Genomic DNA, 20,441 nt, shown 5'->3' with positions numbered 1-20,441 from the left:
GCTTGGTTCAGCAACACTTAGTCCTTCCATATCTTCCAAAAATAGTAAAAAATGTCTTTCTGAGGTGAATAATTACTCCAGGGGATGGATATTATCCAGAATTCAAACCTTCTTTATTCCAATAAAATAGTGCAGCGCATTTCGTCGTACACAGCGACATTTTCAAGCACATAAATTATCCATTTTCATTACCCCTTAATACACAAATATTAATTAATCCTTAATTACCTTAAAATGCTGTCTTTCCTCCGCCCTCTTCCTTCTCATCCGCATTGTGTGCCGGCGGGATCACATGATCCTACGTGGCGTGGTGACGTAATGACATCCGCGCCTCACGTGACCGGCGCCTAGTGAAAGCTTGAGATAACCCTCTGTGTTGCCGTATTGGCGTCATGACGTGCACTACGTGATGATGTGTGTGTCTCACGTGTTTGGAACTAAGTATACATATCAGCGTTGGGGCGTAGTGACGTAATGACGTCACGGCGTCTACCATATCACGTGATCGGCGATTGAAGCGCAGATTTGGAATGCTGAATACTTAACCATAGGTTGCTGGATGACTATTCAGAGGGGGAGGAAAGATAGTCGGTTTATGGGGCAGTTATAAAGGAGATTACTAAACAATCATTTCACTACCAATATAGGATGTGGCTGCATGAGCGCCATAGCCCTTAAGCGTTCATTGCCCATCCCATTGCTTATGTTAACCCCTACTGATAAAAATGCAATATCATATAAAAAGAGATGTTATCATAAATATTATTTTAAAAATCTCCTATACTTCCTAAAACAATGAGGATCATTGTTACTGTTCTTAATGATTTATATACATATTTGTGATTGATCGCTAAAAGTAATAAACCATTTGCTAATAAATATAAAAGATTATATGTAGAGATGAGCGAACGTACTCGTCCGAGCTTGATACTCGTTCGAGTATTAGCGTGTTCGAGATGCTCGTTACTCGTAACGAGCACCACGCGATGTTCGGGTTACTTTCACTTTCATCTCTGAGACGTTAGCGCGCTTTTCTGGCCAATTAAAAGACAGGGAAGGCATTACAACTTCCCCCTGCGACGTTCAAGCCCTATACCACCCCCCTGCAGTGAGTGGCTGGCGAGATCAGGTGTCACCCGAGTATAAAAATCGGCCCCTCTCGCGGCTCGCCACACATGCGTTCTGACTTAGCTGAGGGAAAGAGCTGTTGTGTTGGAGCTCGTATAGGGAGAGTGTTAGGAGTGATTGTAGGCTTCAAGAACCCCAACGGTCCTTCTTAGGGCCACATCTAACCGTGTGCAGTACTGTGGAGGCTGCTTTTTGCAGTGTTGCACTTTTTTTTTTTTTCCAAATCGGCCGTGCAGAGCTTTGCGCCCTGCAGTAATACTCCAGGGACAGAAGTGGGGGTTAGGCAGGGACAGAAGACATATAAATATTATTGATTGAATATAGGCAGTGGGGCTTTTCCAAAAAATATTGGGCAAAAAATCTATTTGGCCTGCCTGTCACTGTGCTCAGTGTTCTGGGTCTCTGTGTGCTGGGTGTAGAAGTTCTACAACAAAATCATACGCAGCCAGCTAAGTGTTACAGCAGGCTTGCGCCAAATTATTTCCTAGCTCTGTCTGGGCTCTGAAATTACTGCAGTATTGCAGTCCACAGTGCAACACTCTGCAGTTCAGTGAAATACTCCAGGGACAGAAGACATATATTCCTTGAATATAGGCAGTGGGGCTTTTCCAAAAAATATTGGGCAAAAAATCTATTTGGCCTGCCTGTCACTGTGCTCAGTGTTCTGGGTCTCTGTGTGCTGTGTGTAGTAGTTCTACAACAAAATCATACGCAGCCAGCTAAGTGTTACAGCAGGCTTGCGCCAAATTATTTTCTCGCGTTCCGTAAACGAACTCAGCCTCCAACCACAGGCCAATAAGCGGCACATTAAATTACAGCGTTCTGTTTCTGCACTACTGGTAATACAGCATGCTGAGGGGTAGGGGTAGGCCTAGAGGACGTGGACGCGGCCGAGGACACCGAGGCCCAAGTCAGGGTGTGGGCACAGGCTGAGCCAGTGCATTGGCCAGGGGTAGAGGCAGGGCCAGACCGAATAATCCACCAACTGTTTCCCAAACCGCCCCCTCGCGCCATGCGACCCTGCAGAGGTCAAGGTGCTCTACGGTGTGGCAGTCTTTCACAGAGACGCCTGACGACCGACGAACAGTGGTGTGCAACCTTTGTCGCGCCAAGATCAGCTGGGGAGGCACCACCACCAGCATGCGCAGGCATATGATGGCCAAGCACCCCACAAGGTGGGACGATGCCCGTTCACCTCCTCCGGTTTGCACCACTGCCTCTCCCCCTGTGCCCCAACCTGCCACTCAGATCCAACCCCCCTCTGAGGACACAGGCACTACCGTCTCCTGGCCTGCACCCACACCCTCACCTCCGCTGTCCTCGGCCCCATCCAGCAATGTCTCTCAGTGCAGCGTCCAGACGTCGCTAGCGCCACTGTTTGAGCGCGAGCGCAAGTATGCCGCCACGCACCCGCACGCTCAAGCGTTAACCGTGCACATTGCCCAATTGATCAGCCTGGAGATGCTGCCTTATAGGCTTGTGGAAACGGAAGCTTTCAAAAGCATGATGGCGGCGGTGGCCCTGCGCTACTCGGTTCCCAGTCGCCACTACTTTTCCCGATGTGCCGTCCCAGGCCTGCACGACCACGTCTCCCGCAACATTGTACGCGCCCTCACCAACGCGCTTACTGCCAAGGTCCACTTAACAACAGACACGTGGACAAACACAGGCAGGCAGGGCCACTATATCTCCCTGACGGCACATTGGGTGAATTTAGTGGAGGCTGGGACTGAGTCAGAGCCTGAATTGCGGGCCCCAGCTCGGTGCTGGTATCTGCGGCGGTGTATGCTTCCTCCACTAAAGCACCCTCCTCCTCCTCCTCCTACGCAACCGCTGTCTCGCAATCAAGATGTGTCAGCAGCAGCACGTCGCCAGCAGTCGGTGTCATGCGGCGTTGCAGCACAGCGGTGGGCAAGCGTCAGCAGGCCGTGCTGAAACTACTCAGCTTAGGAGATAAGAGGCACACGGCCCACGAACTGCTGCAGGGTCTGACAGAGCAGACCGACCGCTGCCTTACGCCGCTGAGCCTCCATCCGGGCATGGTCGTGTGTGACAACGGCCGTAACCTGGTGGCGGCTCTGCAGCTCGGCAGCCTCACGCACGTGCCATGCCTGGCCCAAGTCTTTAATTTGGTGGTTCAGCGCTTTCTGAAAAGCTACCCACACTTGTCATACCTGCTCGGAAAGGTGCGCCGGGTCAGCGCACATTTCCGCAACTCCAAGACGGACGCTGCCACCCTGCGGACCCTGCAACATCGGTTTAATCTGCCAGTGCACCGACTGCTGTGCGACGTGCCCACATGGTGGAACTCTACGCTCCACATGTTGGCCAGGCTCTATGAGCAGCGTAGAGCTATTGTGGAATACCAACTCCAACATGGGCGGCGTAATGGGAGTCAGCCTCCTCAATTCTTTACAGAAGAGTGGGCCTGGTTGGCAGACATCTGCCAGGTCCTTGGAAACTTTGAGGAGTCTACCCAGATGCTGAGCGGGGATGCTGCAATCATTAGCGTCACCATTCCTCTGCTATGCCTCTTGAGAAGTTCCCTGCAAAGCATGAAGGCAGACGCTTTGCACTCGGAAACGGGGGCGGGGGAAGACAGTATGTCGCTGGATAGTCAGAGCAACCTCATGTCTATATCTCAGCGCGTTGAGGAGGAGGGGGAGGAGCATGAGGAGGAGGGGGAAGAGACAGCTTGGCCCACTGCTGAGGGGACAGATGCTGCTTGCCTGTCGTCATCCTTTCAGCGTGTATGGCCAGAGGAGGAGGAGGGGGAGGAGCATGAGGAGGAGGGGGAAGAGACAGCTTGGCCCACTGCTGAGGGGACAGATGCTGCTTGCCTGTCATCCTTTCAGCGTGTATGGCCAGAGGAGGAGGAGGAGGAGGAGGAGGATCCTCAAAGTGATCTTCCGAGTGAGGACAGCCATGTGTTGCGTACAGGTACCCTAGCACACATGGCTGACTTCATGTTAGGATGCCTTTCTCGTGACCCTCGCGTTACACGCATTCTGTCCACTACGGATTACTGGGTGTACACACTGCTCGACCCACGGTATAAGGAGAGCCTTTCCACTCTCATTCCCGAAGAGGAAAGGGGTTCCAGAATGATGCTATACCACAGGGCGCTGGTGGACAAACTGTTGGTAAATAGAGATGAGCGAACACCAAAATGTTCGGGTGTTCGTTATTCGAAACGAACTTCCCGCGATGTTCGAGGGTTCGTTTCGAATAACGAACCCCATTGAAGTCAATGGGCGACCAGAGCATTTTTGTATTTCGCCGATGCTCGCTAAGGTTTTCATGTGTGAAAATCTGGGCAATTCAAGAAAGTGATGGGAATGACACAGAAACGGATAGGGCAGGCGAGGGGCTACATGTTGGGCTGCATCTCAAGTTCACAGGTCCCACTATTAAGCCACAATACCGGCAAGAGTGCCCCCCCCCCTCCCAACAACTTTTACTTCTGAAAAGCCCTCATTAGCATGGCATACCTTTGCTAAGCACCACACTAGCTACAACAAAGCACAATCACTGCCTGGATGACACTCCGCTGCCACTTCTCCTGGGTTACATGCTGACCAACCGCCCCCCCTCCCCCCCCACAGCGCACACCAAAGTGTCCCTGCGCAGCCTTCAGCTGCCCTCATGCCACACCACCCTCATGTCTATTTAGACGTGCGTCTGCCATGAGGAGAAACCGCAGGCACACACTGCAGAGGGTTGGCACGGCTAGGCAGCGACCCTCTTTAAAAGGGGCGGGGCGATAGCCCACAATGCTGTACAGAAGCAATGAGAAATAGAATCCTGTGCCACCGCCATCAGGAACTGCACACGTGGGCATAGCAATGGGGAACCTATGTGCCACACACTATTCATTCTGTCAAGGTGTCTGCATGCCCCAGTCAGACTGGTAATATGCACCTTAACAGTAACCGCGTTGGTGGTAATGTGGTGGTGACTGCGGACCTAGTAGCACGGTTGTATTTTGTTGGTTTTCGGAATGCGGCCAGGATTAAGTGGGCCGTGGCGGGGGGATGGTGTGGGGGCTCTCTTGTTGTGTCGGTAAAGGTGAAATTCTTGGACTGCCACCAGACGAACCAATGCAAAGGCATTTGCCAAGAATGTTTTCCCTGTTGGAGGAGGAGGGGGATGTTTTTGAGGCACTATGTGTCCTCTCCACGTGTCCGTGGTTATATGCACCTTAACAGTAACCGCGTTGGTGGTAATGTGGTGGTGACTGCGGACCTAGTAGCACGGTTGTATTTTGTTGGTTTTCGGAATGCGGCCAGGATTAAGTGGGCCGTGGCGGGGGGATGGTGTGGGGGCTCTCTTGTTGTGTCGGTAAAGGTGAAATTCTTGGACTGCCACCAGACGAACCAATGCAAAGGCATTTGCCAAGAATGTTTTCCCTGTTGGAGGAGGAGGGGGATGTTTTTGAGGCACTACGTGTCCTCTCCACGTGTCCGTGGTTATATGCACCTTAACAGTAACCGCGTTGGTGGGAAATGGCCTCGCCGCCATCATGTCTTTGGGAAGCCTCTGTTTCCACACCCCAGAGACATACCATTAGCAGCTGTATAGGCAGAGCCCAGAATTCGTAACATTTCAGCCGTAGCATTAGGACAGGCCCCACTAACATATCAGTAGCAGCATTATAGGAGGAGCGCAGTCTTCGTTCCATGTCAGCAATAGTAGCACTCAAGACAGGCCCCAGTAACAATTCTGAAGCAGCAGTATAGCGGGAGCACAGTCATCGTTCCATGTCAGCAATAGTAGCACTCAAGACAGGCCCCAGTAACAATTCCGAAGCAGCAGTATAGCGGGAGCGCAGTCTTCGTTCCATGTCAGCAATAGTAGCACTCAAGACAGGCCCCAGTAACAATTCTGAAGCAGCAGTATAGTTAGAGCGCAGTCTTAGTTCCATTTCAGTAGCCTTAGTATAGCCAAGGCCCAAGTTACATTTATGTAGCTAAAGTGTAGGCCAACCCCACACACCTTTCTTTACCATGAGTGCAGGCGAAGAACATACAAATTGCTATGATTACACTGTAGGTGAGGGCCCCAAAAAATTGGTGTACCAACAGTACTAATGTACCTCAGTAAAAATTGGCGATGCCCAACCAAGATGGCAGGTGAATCGCTTTGGTTAATGTGGCTTAAGTGGTAACTAGGCCTGGAGGCAGCCCAGTGTAAAGAAAAATTGGTTCAAGTTAAAGTTCCAACGCTTTTAAGCGCATTGAAACTTATAAAAATTGTTCAGAAAAATTATTTGAGTGAGCCTAAGAAAAATTGCCCGTTCAGCGTGATTACGTGAGGTTTCAGGAGGAGGAGCAGGAGGAGGAGGAGGAATATTAGACACAGATTGATGAAGCAGAAATGTCCCCGTTTTGGATGGTGAGAGAGAACGTAGCTTCCATCCGCGGGTGCAGCCTACGTATTGCTTACGTATCGCTGCTGTCCGCTGGTGGAGAAGAGAAGTCTGGGGAAATCCAGGCTTTGTTCATCTTGATGAGTGTTAGCCTGTCGGCACTGTCGGTTGACAAGCGGCTACGCTTATCTGTGATGATTCCCCCAGCCGCACTAAACACCCTCTCCGACAAGACGCTAGCCGCAGGACAAGCAAGCACCTCCAGGGCATACAGCGCTAGTTCAGGCCACGTGTCCAGCTTCGACACCCAGTAGTTGTAGGGGGCAGAGGCGTCACCGAGGATGGTCGTGCGATCGGCTACGTACTCCCTCACCATCCTTTTACAGTGCTCCCGCCGACTCAGCCTTGACTGGGGAGCGGTGACACAGTCTTGCTGGGGAGCCATAAAGCTGGCCAGGCCCTTAAAGACTGTTGCACTGCCTGGGATGTACATGCTGCTCGATCTCCGCACCTCCCCTGCTACCTTGCCCTCGGTACTGCGCCTTCTGCCACTAGCGCTGTCGGCTGGGAATTTTACCATCAGCTTGTCCGCAAGGGTCCTGTGGTATAGCAACACTCTCGAACCCCTTTCCTCTTCGGGAATGAGAGTGGGCAGGTTCTCCTTATAGCGTGGGTCGAGCAGTGTGTACACCTAGTAATCCATCGTGGCCAGAATGCGTGCAACGCGAGGGTCACGAGAAAGGCATCCTAACATGAAGTCAGCCATGTGTGCCAGGGTACCTGTACACAACACATGGCTGTCTTCACTAGGAAGATCACTGCCAGGATCCTCCTCCTCCTCCTCCTCAGGCCATACACGCTGAAAGGATGACTGGCAATCAGCCGGTGTACCGTCAGCAGCGGGCCAAGCTGTCTCTTCCCCCTCCTCCTCATCCTCCTCATGCTCCTCCTCCTCCTCCTGTACGCGCTGAGAAATAGACAGGAGGGTGCCCTGACTATCCAGCGGCATACTGTCTTCCACCGCCCCCGTTTCCGAGCGCAAAGCAGCTGCCTTTATGGTTTGCAGGGAATTTCTCAAGATGCATAGCAGAGGAATGGTGACGCTAATGATTGTAGCATCGCCGCTCACCACCTGGGTAGACTCCTCAAAATTACCAAGGACATGGCAGATGTCTGCCAACCAGGCCCACTCTTCTGAAAGGAATTGAGGAGGCTGACTCCCACTGCGCCGCCCATGTTGGAGTTGGTATTCGACTATAGCTCTACGCTGTTCATAGAGCCTGGCCAACATGTGGAGCGTAGAGTTCCACCGTGTGGGCACGTCGCACAGCAGTCGGTGCACTGGCAGCTTAAAGTGATGTTGCAGGGTGCGCAGGGTGGCAGCGTCCGTGTGGGACTTGCGGAAATGTGCGCAGAGCCGGCGCGCCTTTACGAGCAGGTCTGACAAGCGTGGGTAGCTTTTCAGAAAGCGCTGAACCACCAAATTAAAGACGTGGGCCAGGCATGGCACGTGCGTGAGGCTGCCGAGCTGCAGAGCCGCCACCAGGTTACGGCCGTTGTCACACACGACCATGCCCGGTTGGAGGCTCAGCGGCACAAGCCAGCGGTCGGTCTGCTGTGTCAGACCCTGCAGCAGTTCGTGGGCCGTGTGCCTCTTATCGCCTAAGCTGAGTAGTTTCAGCACGGCCTGCTGACGCTTTCCCACCGCTGTGCTGCCACACCGCGCGACACCGACTGCTGGCGACATGCTGCTGCTAACACATCTTGATTGCGAGACAGAGGAGGAGGAGGAGGGTGCTTTAGTGGAGGAAGCATACACCTCTGCAGATACCACCACCGAGCTGGGGCCCGCAATTCTGGGGGTGGGTAGGACGTGAGCGGTCCCAGGCTCTGACTCTGTCCCAGCCTCCACTAAATTCACCCAATGTGCCGTCAGGGAGATGTAGTGGCCCTGCCCGCCTGTGCTTGTCCACGTGTCCGTTGTTAAGTGGACCGTGGCAGTAACCGCGTTGGTGAGGGCGCGTACAATGTTGCGGGAGACGTGGTCGTGCAGGGCTGGGACGGCACATCGGGAAAAGTAGTGGCGACTGGGAACTGAGTAGCGCGGGGCCGCCGCCTCCATGATACTTTTGAAGGACTCCGTTTCCACAACCCTATACGGCAGCATCTCAAGGCTGATGAATTTTGCTATGCGGACGGTTAACGTTTGAGCGTGCGGGTGCGTGGCGGCGTACTTGCGCTTGCGCTCCAACAGTTGCGCAAGCGACGGCTGAACGGTGCGCTGAACTACACTGCTGGATGGGGCCGAGGACAGCGGAGATGAGGGTGTGGGTGCAGGCCATGAGGCGGTAGTGCCTGTGTCCTGAGAGGGGGGTTGCATCTCAGTGGCAGGTTGGGGCACAGGGGGAGAGGCAGGGGTGCAAACCGGAGGCGCTGAACGGCCTTCGTCCCACCTTGTGGGGTGCTTGGCCATCATATGTCTGCGCATGGTTGTGGTGGTGAGGCTGTTAGTGGTGGCTCCCCGGCTGATCTTTGCGCGACAAAGGTTGCACACCACTGTTTGTCGGTCGTCAGGCGTCTCTGTGAAAAACTGCCAGACCTTAGAGCACCTCAGCCTCTGCAGGGTGGCATGGCGCGAGGGGGCGCTTTGGGAAACAGTTGGTGGATTATTCGGTCTGGCCCTGCCTCTACCCCTGGCCACCGCACTGCCTCTTGCAACCTGCCCTGCTGATGCCCTTGACTCCCCCTCTGAAGACCTGTCCTCCTGAGTAAGCGTTGCACACCAGGTGGGGTCAGTCACCTCATCGTCCTGCTGCTCTTCCTCCGAATCCTCTGTGCGCTGCTCCCTTGGACTTACTGCCCTTACTACTACCTCACTGCAAGACAACTGTGTCTGATCGTCATCGTCCTCCTCACCCACAGAAAGTTGTTGAGACAGTTGGCGGAAGTCCCCAGCCTCTTCCCCCGGACCCCGGGAACTTTCGAATGGTTGGGCATCAGTGACGATAAACTCCTCTGGTGGGAGAGGAACCGCTGCTGCCCAATCTAAGCAGGGGCCCGAGAACAGTTCCTGGGAGTGTTCCCGCTCCTGAGCAGGTGTCATTGTAGTGGAGTGAGGAGGCTGGGAGGAAGGAGGAGCAGCAGACAGAGGATTCGGATTTGCAGCACTGGACGGCGCAGAACTGCGTGTTGACGATAGGTTGCTCGAAGCACTTTCTGCCATCCAGGACAGGACCTGCTCACACTGCTCATTTTCTAATAACCGTCTCCCGCGTGGACCCATTAATTGGGCGATGAATGTGGGGACGCCAGAAACGTGCCTCTCTCCTAATCGCGCAGCAGTCGGCTGCGACACACCGGGATCAGGAGCTCGGCCTGTGCCCACACCCTGACTTGGCCCTCCGCGTCCTCGGCCGCGTCCACGTCCTCTAGGCCTACCCCTACCCCTCAGCATGCTGTATTACCAGTGATTTGATTTCACAGGCAGGAAAGAAATTGGCGCAAGACTGCAGGCCAAATATAATTTTTTCCCTTTTTTGAAAACGAAAGGCCCCACTGCCTCTAGTGAATGAATAATCTAAGTTTAATAACTGTGCTGTGGCCCTGCTAATGTGTCACAGAACGTGAGGGTAGCAGAGTTATTATAACTCTGGCAGAGCTGGTATTTTTTTCCCAATTAAGGAAAGCAAATGGCGAAGCCAGCAGTAAAACGTAGCTGGGTGCGTCTGATTTTTAAACGTTGCACACGCAGCCGACACGTACACACAGCCCTTAGGACGGACAGAGGCAGGACAAATAGATTTTTTTTCAGTTTTTTTCCACCAAAAGGCAGCACTGCGTATATTCAATGAACATGAGAAGTTTAATAACTGTGCTGTGGCCCTGCTAATGTGTCACAGAACGTGAGGGTAGCAGAGTTATTATAACTCTGGCAGAGCAGGTATTTTTTTCCCAATTAAGGAAAGCAAATGGCGAAGCCAGGAGTAAAACGTAGCTGGGTGCGTCTGATTTTTAAACGTTGCACACGCAGCCGACACGTGTCCACAGCCTTTAGGACGGACAGAGGCAGGACAAATACAATTTTTTTCACTTGTTTTACAAGCAAAAGGCCGCACTGCGTATATTCAATGAATAATAACTGTGTTGTGGCCCTGCCTACACAATTCTTTCCCTGCAGTATCAATGGAGGGTGAAATGCTCTGCAGAGGCGATTTTGAGAAGAAAAAAAATATGCAGCACAGCTAACAGCAGCCAGCACAGTACTGCACACGGTTAAATATGGCCCTAGAAAGGACCGTTGAGGTTCTTGAAGGCTACACTCACTCCTAACACTCTCCCTGCCTATGCAACACTTCTGTCCCTAATGCCGGGTGCAACGCTCTGCAGAGCCGATTTTGAGAAGAAAAAAAATTGCCACTGCTAACAGCAGCCAACACACAGCTATCAGTGGCCCTAATAAGGACCTTTGGGGGTCTTGAAGCCTACACTAACTACCAATTCTTTCCCTACAGCAGCTCCGGTACAAACAGCACTGTCCCTCATCTAACTCACAAGGCATCTGAGGCGAGCCGCGGGAGGGGCCGACTTTTATATTAGGCGGACACCTGATCTCCCCAGCCACTCACTGCAGGGGGGTGGTATAGGGCTTGAACGACGCAGGGGGAAGTTGTAATGCCTTCCCTGTCTTTCAATTGGCCAGAAAAGCGCGCTAACGTCTCAGGGAAGGAAGTGAAAGTAACCCGAACACCGCATGGTGTTCGTTACGAATAACGAACATCCCGAACACCCTAATATCCGCACGGATATCAAGTTCGGACGAACACGTTCGCTCATCTCTATTGGTAAACTTCCCATCCGACAGCGCTAGTGGCCGAAGGCGCAGTTCCGAGGGCCAGGTAGCAGCGGAGGCGCAGAGATCAGGGAGCATGTACAGCGCAGGCAGGGGAACATTATCCAAGGCCTTTGCCAGCTTTATGGCTCCCCAGCAAGACTGTGTCACCGGTCCCCAGTCAAGGCTGAGTTGGCGGGAGCACTGTGAAAGGATGGTGAGGGAGTACGTAGCCGATCGCACGATCGTCCTCCGTGACGCCTCTGCCCCCTACAACTACTGGGTGTCGAAGCTGGACACGTGGCCTGAACTGGCGCTGTATGCCCTGGAGGTGCTTGCTTGTCCTGCGGCTAGCGTCTTGTCAGAGAGTGTGTTTAGTGCGGCTGGGGGAATCATCACGGATAAGCGTACCCACCTGTCAACCGACCGTCTTACACTCATCAAGATGAACAAAGCCTGGATTTCCCCAGACTTCTCTTCTCCACCAGCGGACAGCAGCGATACCTAAACAATACGTAGGCTGCACCCACGGATGGAAGCATCGTTCTCTATCACCATCCAAAACGGTGACCTTTTTTCTTCATCAATCTGTGTACAATATTCCTCCTCCTCCTCCTCCTGCTCCTCCTCCTGAAACCTCACATAATCACGCCGAACGGGCAATTTTTCTCAGGCCCACAAGGCTCAGTCATATAATTTTTGTAAACAATTTTTATACGTTTCAATGCTCATCAAAGCGTTGAAACTTTCACCTCAACCAATTTTTATTTTAACTGGGCTGCCTCCAGGCCTAGTTAGTTACCAATTAAGCCACATTAACCAAAGCGATTAATGGGTTTCACCTGCCCTCTTGGTTGGGCATGGGCAATTTTTCAGAGGTACATTAGTACTGTTGGTACACCAATTTTTGGGGGCCCTCGGCTACAGTGTAATCAAATCAATTTTGAAACCCACCTGCATTAAGCACGACATTACCTCAGCTGTGATGGGCAATGCAATGGGATATATTTATGTACCGTCGGTGGGTTCCAGGGAGCCACCCATGCCGTGGGTCCACACGGAGTTGTAACTGCATGTGTCCACTTCTAAAGAACCCCAGTCTGACTGGGGCATGCAGTGTGGGCCGAAGCCCACCTGCATTAAGCACGACATTACCTCAGCTGTGATGAGCAATGCAATGGGATATATTTATGTACCGTCGGTGGCTTCCTGGCACCCACCCATGCCGTGGGTCCACAGGGAGTTGTAACTGCATGTGTCCACTTCTAAAGAACCCCAGTCTGAATGGGGCATGCAGTGTGGGCCGAAGCCCACCTGCATTAAGCACGACATTACCTCAGCTGTGATGGGCAATGCAATGGGATTTATTTATGTACAGCCGGTGGGTTCTAGGGAGCCACCCATGCTGTGGGTGCACACGGAATTCCCATTGCGGAGTTGTACCTGCCTGTGACTATTTATAAAAAACCGCGGTCTGACTGGGGCATGCAGACACCTTGACAGAATTAATAGTGTGTGGCACATAGGTTCCCCATTGCTATGCCCACGTGTGCAGCTCCAGATGGAGGTGGCACAGGATTGGATTTCTCATTGCTTCTGTACAGCATTTTGGGCTATCGCCCCGCCCCTTTTAAAGAGGGTCGCTGCCTAGCCGTGCCAACCCTCTGCAGTGTGTGCCTGCTTTTCCTGTGGCAGACGCACTTATAAATAGACATGAGGGTGGCGTGGCATGAGGGCAGCTGAAGGCTGGGCAGGGACAGTTTGGTGTGCGCTGTGGACACTGGGTCGTGGGGGGGGGGGGATTTGGCAGCATGTAACCCAGGAGAAGTGGCAGCGGAGTGTCATGCAGGCAGTGATTGTGCTTTGTTGGAGGTAGTGTGGTGCTTAGCTAAGGTATGCATTGCTAATGAGGGCTTTTCAGATGTAAAAGTTGTTGGGGGGGCCCACTCTTGCTGCTATTGTGGCTTAATAGTGGGACCTGGGAACTTCATATGCAGCCCAACATGTAGCCCCTCGCCTGCCCTATCTGTTTCTGTGTTGTTCCCATCACTTTCTTGAATTGCCCCGATTTTCACAAATGAAAACCTTAGCGAGCATCGGCGATATAAAAAAATGCTCGAGTCGCCCATTGACTTCAATGGGGTTCGTTACTCGAAACGAACCCTCGAGCATCGCGAAAATTTCGTCTCGAGTAACGAGCACCCGAGTATTTTGGTGCTCGCTCATCTCTAATTATATGGAATAAAATTATTCACATAACATATGTTCATAGATATAAAATTCACCCTACTCCCTTGTTGAATGTACAGAAAAAGTTCATATCCCATATATTAGTGTATAGATATCAAAAGGCCTCTTTATATACAGATAAATGTTATTGATGTAATTATTCTATAGCTATAATTTTTCCAATATTTCATTAAGGCCATTCGGTACGAGAGTATTCATTCTAAATATCCAATACATCTCCTTTTCTCTTAAATGCTGTATGGATTTGTAGTGTATGAATCCTAAAGGAGTGACCATGAGTCCTTCACTATTGTTATTGTGATGCAGCGAAAAGTGCCTAGATACACTATGTTTCTTATAACCTTTTTAAATGTTGCTCCTGTGATTATTAATTCTTTCCCTGAGAGTGTTAATGGTTCTTCCTATATATCTTGTTCCGCAGGGGCATTTCATGACTGATTTAACACAACAGGTCATACGTTGTTTAATCTTGAATATCTCTCCATTATGTAACTTTACTTCCATTCTTCCTTTTTCTATATTGAAGGAATATAGAATTATATTCTATAATCGCCGATCACGTCATATGGTAGACGCTGTGACGTCATTATGTCACGACGCCCCAACGCTGATGTGTATACTTAGTTTCGATCACGTGAGACACACACATCATCACGTAGTGCACGTCATGTCGCCAATACGACAACACAGAGGGTTATCTCAAGCATTCACTATGCGCCGATCGCATATTTGGTATTTCAGCTGCACTTCAGTAGTGGTGAGCCATTCCAGCGACCTGATTGGTTGTTGGGTACACACACCCCTTTGGAGATGTGCACGAGTTCCCGGCCCGTTAAGTAAGCAGCAGCAGGGCCGTAGGAGGGTTGGCAAATAAGCCCAACCCTAAACACTAAACCCAAACCCTAACCCTAAAATTAACCCTAAACCCTAAACCTAACCCTAACCCTAAACCTAACCCTAACCACCTAACCCTAAACCTGGTCTCGTGAAGTAGCACTTGTGCACATCTCCAAAGGGGGGGGTGTAGCCAACAACCAATCAGGTCGCTGGAATGGTTCACCGCTACTGAAGTGCGGCTGAAATACCAAATATGCGCGCCGGTCACGTGAGGCGCGGATGTCATTACGTCTCCATGTCACCATGTGATCCCGCTGGCACACAATGCGGATGAGAAGGAAGAGGGTGGAGGAAAGACAGCATTTTAGGGTAATTAAGTATTCATTAATATTTGTATATTAAGGGGTAATGAAAATGGATAATTTATGTGCTTGAAAAAGTCGCTGTGTACGACGAAACACATTCCACTATTTTATTGGAATAAAGAAGGTTTGGATGCTGGATAATATCCATCCGCTGGAGTAATTATTCACCTCAAAAAGAGCGCGGGATATTTTTACTATTTTTGGAAGAAACCTGGTACAGTGGGTCTCACTAGTCAGTGAAACACAGACACCCAGCGGCTTTCCGGAAAAGCCCATCTGGATTGGAGGACAAGCAGGGAAACTATCAGTGTTTAATACATTAAGGCGTACCTGGACGTGGAGGTGGTAGTGGATTCTATCCAGGCTCCACTACACACCGGGTAAGTCCAGATCCATCTTGGTTCCCATCTGGGAGTTGTCTTCAACTCTAGGAGTGCTATCCCAATATATATTTTGTTTCCTTCCATATCTTGGCAGCCCGTAGGAATATAGACATTCCCTTCTGTCCAAATGACTCCTCTCAGATGGGTTGCTTCACTTGTGGGATGGATGAAAATACTCCATGTTCTATGCCACACTCTGTGGTGGAAGCAGCAATTCAGTAGACTGCCTAGTTGGCAGTACAGGACTTTTTGCTCTACCCTTTATGTGCTACATAATAGTATCTCTAAAAAGTGCTGCGTAATTTTGAGCCTGGGCAAAGTTATCTCCTTTTGTACAATTTCCTCTGCTTTTTCCTTACTCCTGAGCTTTCCTGCGTTAAGAGGTGTGGAGTTACAATCCAGGGGCTTTACTTTAATCATGTTTGGGCACATAATCCCATTTCTAACATGGCCATTACTATCCTATCATATGAGGGGTCAGTGCTCAGTATAGTTACTCTCATATCCGCTTCCCGGCAGTGATGAATTCCAGGGGTAGGGCCAAAGGTAAGTTTTTACTGTATCGGACCAGAGCAGAATTAAATAATTTGACCCTCCTGGGCGGTCCTTAAAAACAAATACAATATTATACATTGAAAGGGCTGTATATCAATTGGGTTTACCCCCTGTTTGTGGGTCTTTTTTTCTGCTTTCTTTAGCAGATTTTGGTCCGATTTGCAGACGCGCTTGCGATCTGCAGATATATAGAGCCAATGCTTAGCAATGGGATTGGTCACATGGCCGTTTTTTATGCGGATGTGCCAATGATTATATGACACAACGATTCGCAGAACGCATGTAACTGCGTTCTGCGCAAATTGATGTTCTTGTATATGCGCTCAGTGGGGCCAGCGGCAGCAGCTCCAACGCCATTGAGAACATATACTAAAGATTGTTCTCCTCTGCCACAGTTGTTACAGCTGTGGCAGAGAAGAACAATGTTCTCCCATTGAAGTCAATGGAGCCGGCAATACAGCCGGCTCCATTAAAAGCAATGGGCTGCCGGCAAGCGCTGTATTAATTTTCAGGGAAGGGCTTAAAATATAAGCCCTTCCCTGAAAACCATGCAAAAAAGCGTAAAAAATTTAAAAAAACATATACTCACCTTTTTGCAGCTGCCGGAGTTCAGCCGCGTCCAGTAGGCAGTTCTCCTGAATTGCTTAATGTAGTATTCAGCTGTTGGGGATTTAAAATCCCCGCCTGCTGAATGGGCTGCCTCTGATTGGTCACAGCCCTCAGCCAATGAGAGGCAGCTCTCACTCACCCATTCATAAATTCATTTATTATGCTACTTATGGTCCTATTACCCACTCGGCCCCCATTTCCATTGCTTAATCCTAGAACTGTGTCTACACTGTCTTCCCCCCCAAGTCTCGTGTCCCCCCCCCCCCCGAGTCCCTAGTTTAAACATTCCTACAACCTTCTAGCCCTCTTCTCCCCCAGCACAACATCACCCTCCCTATTGAGATGCAGCCTATCCTTACAGTAAAGCTTGCAGCCGACATCAAACTCTGCCCAGAGAGGCTATCAAAACTGGGATTATTCACCCTAGAAAAAAGACGGTTAAGGGGCAACCAAATGACTATATATAAATACATTAGGGGACAATACAAGGATCTCTCCCATGATCACCATCACCAACACAGAATGGGGTTCTTTACTGTAAGAGCAGTGAACCGGTGGAACTCTCTACATGAGGAAGTGGTGATGGCAAAATTGATAGAAGAGTTTAAGAGGGGGCTAGACATCTTTTTTAGAGCACTACGATATCACAGGATATGGACATAAAATTAAACAGCAGCGTTGTTGATCCGGGATTTGGAGTCAGGTAGGAACTTTTCAAATGTTGATCCAGGAATTCTTGTGAAGACTGCCACTTCGGAGTTGGGAAGGAATTTTTTCCCCCAAAATTGACTAAATTAGATTTTCTACCTCATTGTTATTTTTTGCCTTCCTCTGGATCAACAAGGGAATTGGTAGTGGGGGGACAGGTTGAACTGGATGGACATTGTCTCCCTTCAGCCTAACATGCTAAGTTCCTAAGTGAAAAGCTTAATCAGGTTGAGGTCAAAAGACTAAGTCATAAGAGAATTTATTTTTTATTATTTTTCAGCCTAGTTGTAGTCTCCTTCACTTGCATTGACACCACTTTGGCCCAGATATTGAGAGTTCTCGTTAACAGCTACCAAATGCAAATTCAACATCTTAATACAGATGAGCGAACCTACTCGCCCATGCCCCTTTTTCGCCCGAGCGCCGCGATTTTCAAGTACTTCCGTACTCAGGTAAAAAGATTCGGGGGGCGCCGTGGGTGAGTGGGGGGTTGCAGCAGGGAGTGGGGGGGAGAGGGAGAGAGAGAGGGCTCCCCCCTGTTCCCCGCTGCTACTCCCCACTCCGCCATGCCCCCCCCCCCCCCCCACCCCCGGCGCCCCCCGAATCTTTTCACCCGAGTACGGAAGTACTCGAAAATCGCGGTGCTCGATCGAGTAATTACTCGAAACGAGTATATTCGCTCATCTCTACATCTTAACCCTTTATCTCCTTTCATCTTATCTTTTTATCTCCTATCTTTGCCTGTTCCTTGAAGGAATATGCTACAATGGACCATAAAAGTGCTTCTTGCTCATGCTTGTGAAAGTGGAGGGACTATATAAAATACTGTAATTCCTAAATGGTTAATGCAATTTTTACTTAAACTCCTTGAATTAAAGCTGAAAGTCTAAATTTCAATAACATGTTGGTGGCTTTGTTTCTAATCCATTGCAGTGGCGTAGAGAGGCGAAATTGTGAAGATTGTGTCACTATCCAAATACTTCAGTATTTGATATTGTGATGTTATACACTATGGCTTAGGAAGACAGAGATTTGAAAATGATGGTTAGAGTACATTGTAGCACTAAAAATAATGCTTCTGAGATTTAGTTTATGTGATCATAAATCCCTGTGGAATGTGAAAATGAATGTAGAACTGAGCATGTTTGACCAGCTAACTGGACTACAAGTTGTAACCTCATGCAGTGAGCTATAGACATCATATTGTTGTGCCACTAAGTGATGAGTGGTTATGTGAGAAACTAAAAAGATTTGATTGCTTTACATTGAGGATTTTTACTTTGTACCTCATACTTTCAATAGAGGTTAAATCTTTAATACTGAAGTCCCCCTTTTAAATGTATTTAGCTGCCCATGGTTTTCCTTTTGATTAAACAAATATTATTTTCATATTATTATTAAATATTATTTTCATTCCCATCAGAGACTCTATTCAGGTGTTGTTGGCATCCATCATTTGATGGATCCATTGGAGCGTCATGAGCTTCCTATATAAATAGAAACCACAAAATAGGACTGTACAGAGTTTAAAGGTTACTTTTAGGGTACATTATGAGTGTTCTTTTTGCATATATAATGTAAAATGATATCTGTGGGATCTAGAACTGTGTTTATCGGGAGTGAAATTCTATTCCCACTAAATTCATTATGTTTTTGTAATGTTTTATATAATACACTTATGCTTTGTATTCTCAAGCGCTCCCTGGCTTCTGATTCCCAGTGGCCTGTAGTGGCCTCACCTGACCAGTATCACCTGACCAGGCCGCTGGGAACCAGAAGCCAAGAAGCACTGACATCGGGAAGCCTTCGGAGGTGGTGAGGAGGAGCGCCACATAGTATGAAATCAGCTGTAGATACGCAACTGATTTATTGTCAAAAATAAGTCAAATAGTGTGGATTTTCACTGTATTTTTGATGTGGAAATTGCCATGGAAAATTTTGCTGCGGGTATTCTGCAACATTTCCACCATGTGTAGACACCCTAAGTCAGCTTGAGGTATGCTGCCACATGCAGAGTGGCCTCGGTAGTAATAGTGTCCCCCACAGTGGCCTCAGTAGTAAAAGTGTCCCTTACAGTGGTCTCAGTAGTAATAGTGTCCCTTACAGTGGCCTCAATTGTAATAGTGTCACCCATAGTGGCCTCAGTAACAATAGTGACCCCCACAATAGCCTATATAACAATAGGGACCCCCACAGTGGCCTCAGTAACAATAATGATCCCCACAGGTGCCTCAGTAGTAACAGTGTCACCCAAAGTAGCCTCAATAATAATAGTGTCCCCCACAGTAGCCTCAGTAGAAATAGTGTCCCCCAAAGTGAGCTCAGTAGCAATAGTGACATGCATAGTGTCCCCAGTAGTAATATTGAGCCCCCCCCCCCCACAGTGGCTTCAGTAGTATCAGTGTCCCCCGCAGTGGCCTCAGTAGTAATAGTGGCCCCCACAGTGGCCTCCGTAGTAATAGTGGCCTCCACAGTGGCCTCAGCAGTAATAGTGACCTCCACAGTGGCCTAAGTAGTAATGGTGACCCCAACATTGGCCCCTGTAGTAAAAGTGTCCCCCCCAGTGGCCTCAGTAGAATAAGTAACCTTCACAGTGGCCTAAGTAGTAATAGTGCCCTCCCCACAGTTGCCTTAGTAACAATAGTGACCCCCACAGTGGCCTCAGTAACAAAAGGGACTCCCACAGTGGCCTCCGTAACAATAATGACCCCCACAGTGGACCTCAGTAGTAATATTAACCCCATAGTAGCCCCAGTAGTAATATTAACTCCCTCAGTAGCCAAGTAATAATAATAGCCCCACAGTAGTCCTAGTAATAATAGTAACCCCCTCAGTAGTAATATTAACTCCCTCAGTAGTAATAATAATAACCTCACAAGTAGCAACCCCCTCAGCAGACCCAGTAATAATATCAACCCTTTCAGTAGCCCCAGTAATATTAACCCCCTCAGTAGTAATATTATTCCCCACAGTAGCACCAGTAGTAATATTAACCCCTCTCAGTAGCCCCAGTAATAATAGTAACCCCTTCAGCAGCCTCAATAATAATAATATTAGCCATCTCAGTAGTAATATTATTCTCCGCAGTAGCCCCAGTAGTAATAATAACCCCTCTCAGTAACCGCAGTAGTTATAGTCCCCCCCAACCCCGTATACTTACATCCTCCTTGTAGTCAGTGCCACTCCTCCCTTGTCCTATCCTAAAGAACTAAGGAGGAGAGGACTCAGGGGAGGAGGATCCTGGGTGCACACTGCGTGATTACTGGGGAGGGACCAGTGCACTTCAGCCGGTAATCACTACCGTGGTGAGCGTTTGACGGCACTGCATGCCAGCAGGGAGGGCTCTGCTTGCTGCCTCTGGTGGGCGTGCTATAGATTTTCCACCACTGCTCTAGGGCTACGATGAAACA

At 49.6% G+C, this 20,441-nt stretch overlaps 1 protein-coding gene across 1 annotated transcript in view; it reads right to left on the bottom strand.

The window, feature by feature from the left end:
• Positions 1 to 20,441, bottom strand: part of LOC136632169 (amine sulfotransferase-like) — a 162,132-nt gene that overhangs the window by 38,451 nt on the left and 103,240 nt on the right. The gene's annotated exons all lie outside the window — the stretch shown is intronic.

The sequence above is a fragment of the Eleutherodactylus coqui genome, chromosome 1, assembly GCF_035609145.1.
Source record: "Eleutherodactylus coqui strain aEleCoq1 chromosome 1, aEleCoq1.hap1, whole genome shotgun sequence".
NCBI lineage: Eukaryota > Metazoa > Chordata > Amphibia > Anura > Eleutherodactylidae > Eleutherodactylus > Eleutherodactylus coqui.
The sequence above is the reverse complement of the archived record's forward strand: the minus strand, read 5'-3'. Positions and strand labels throughout refer to the sequence as shown.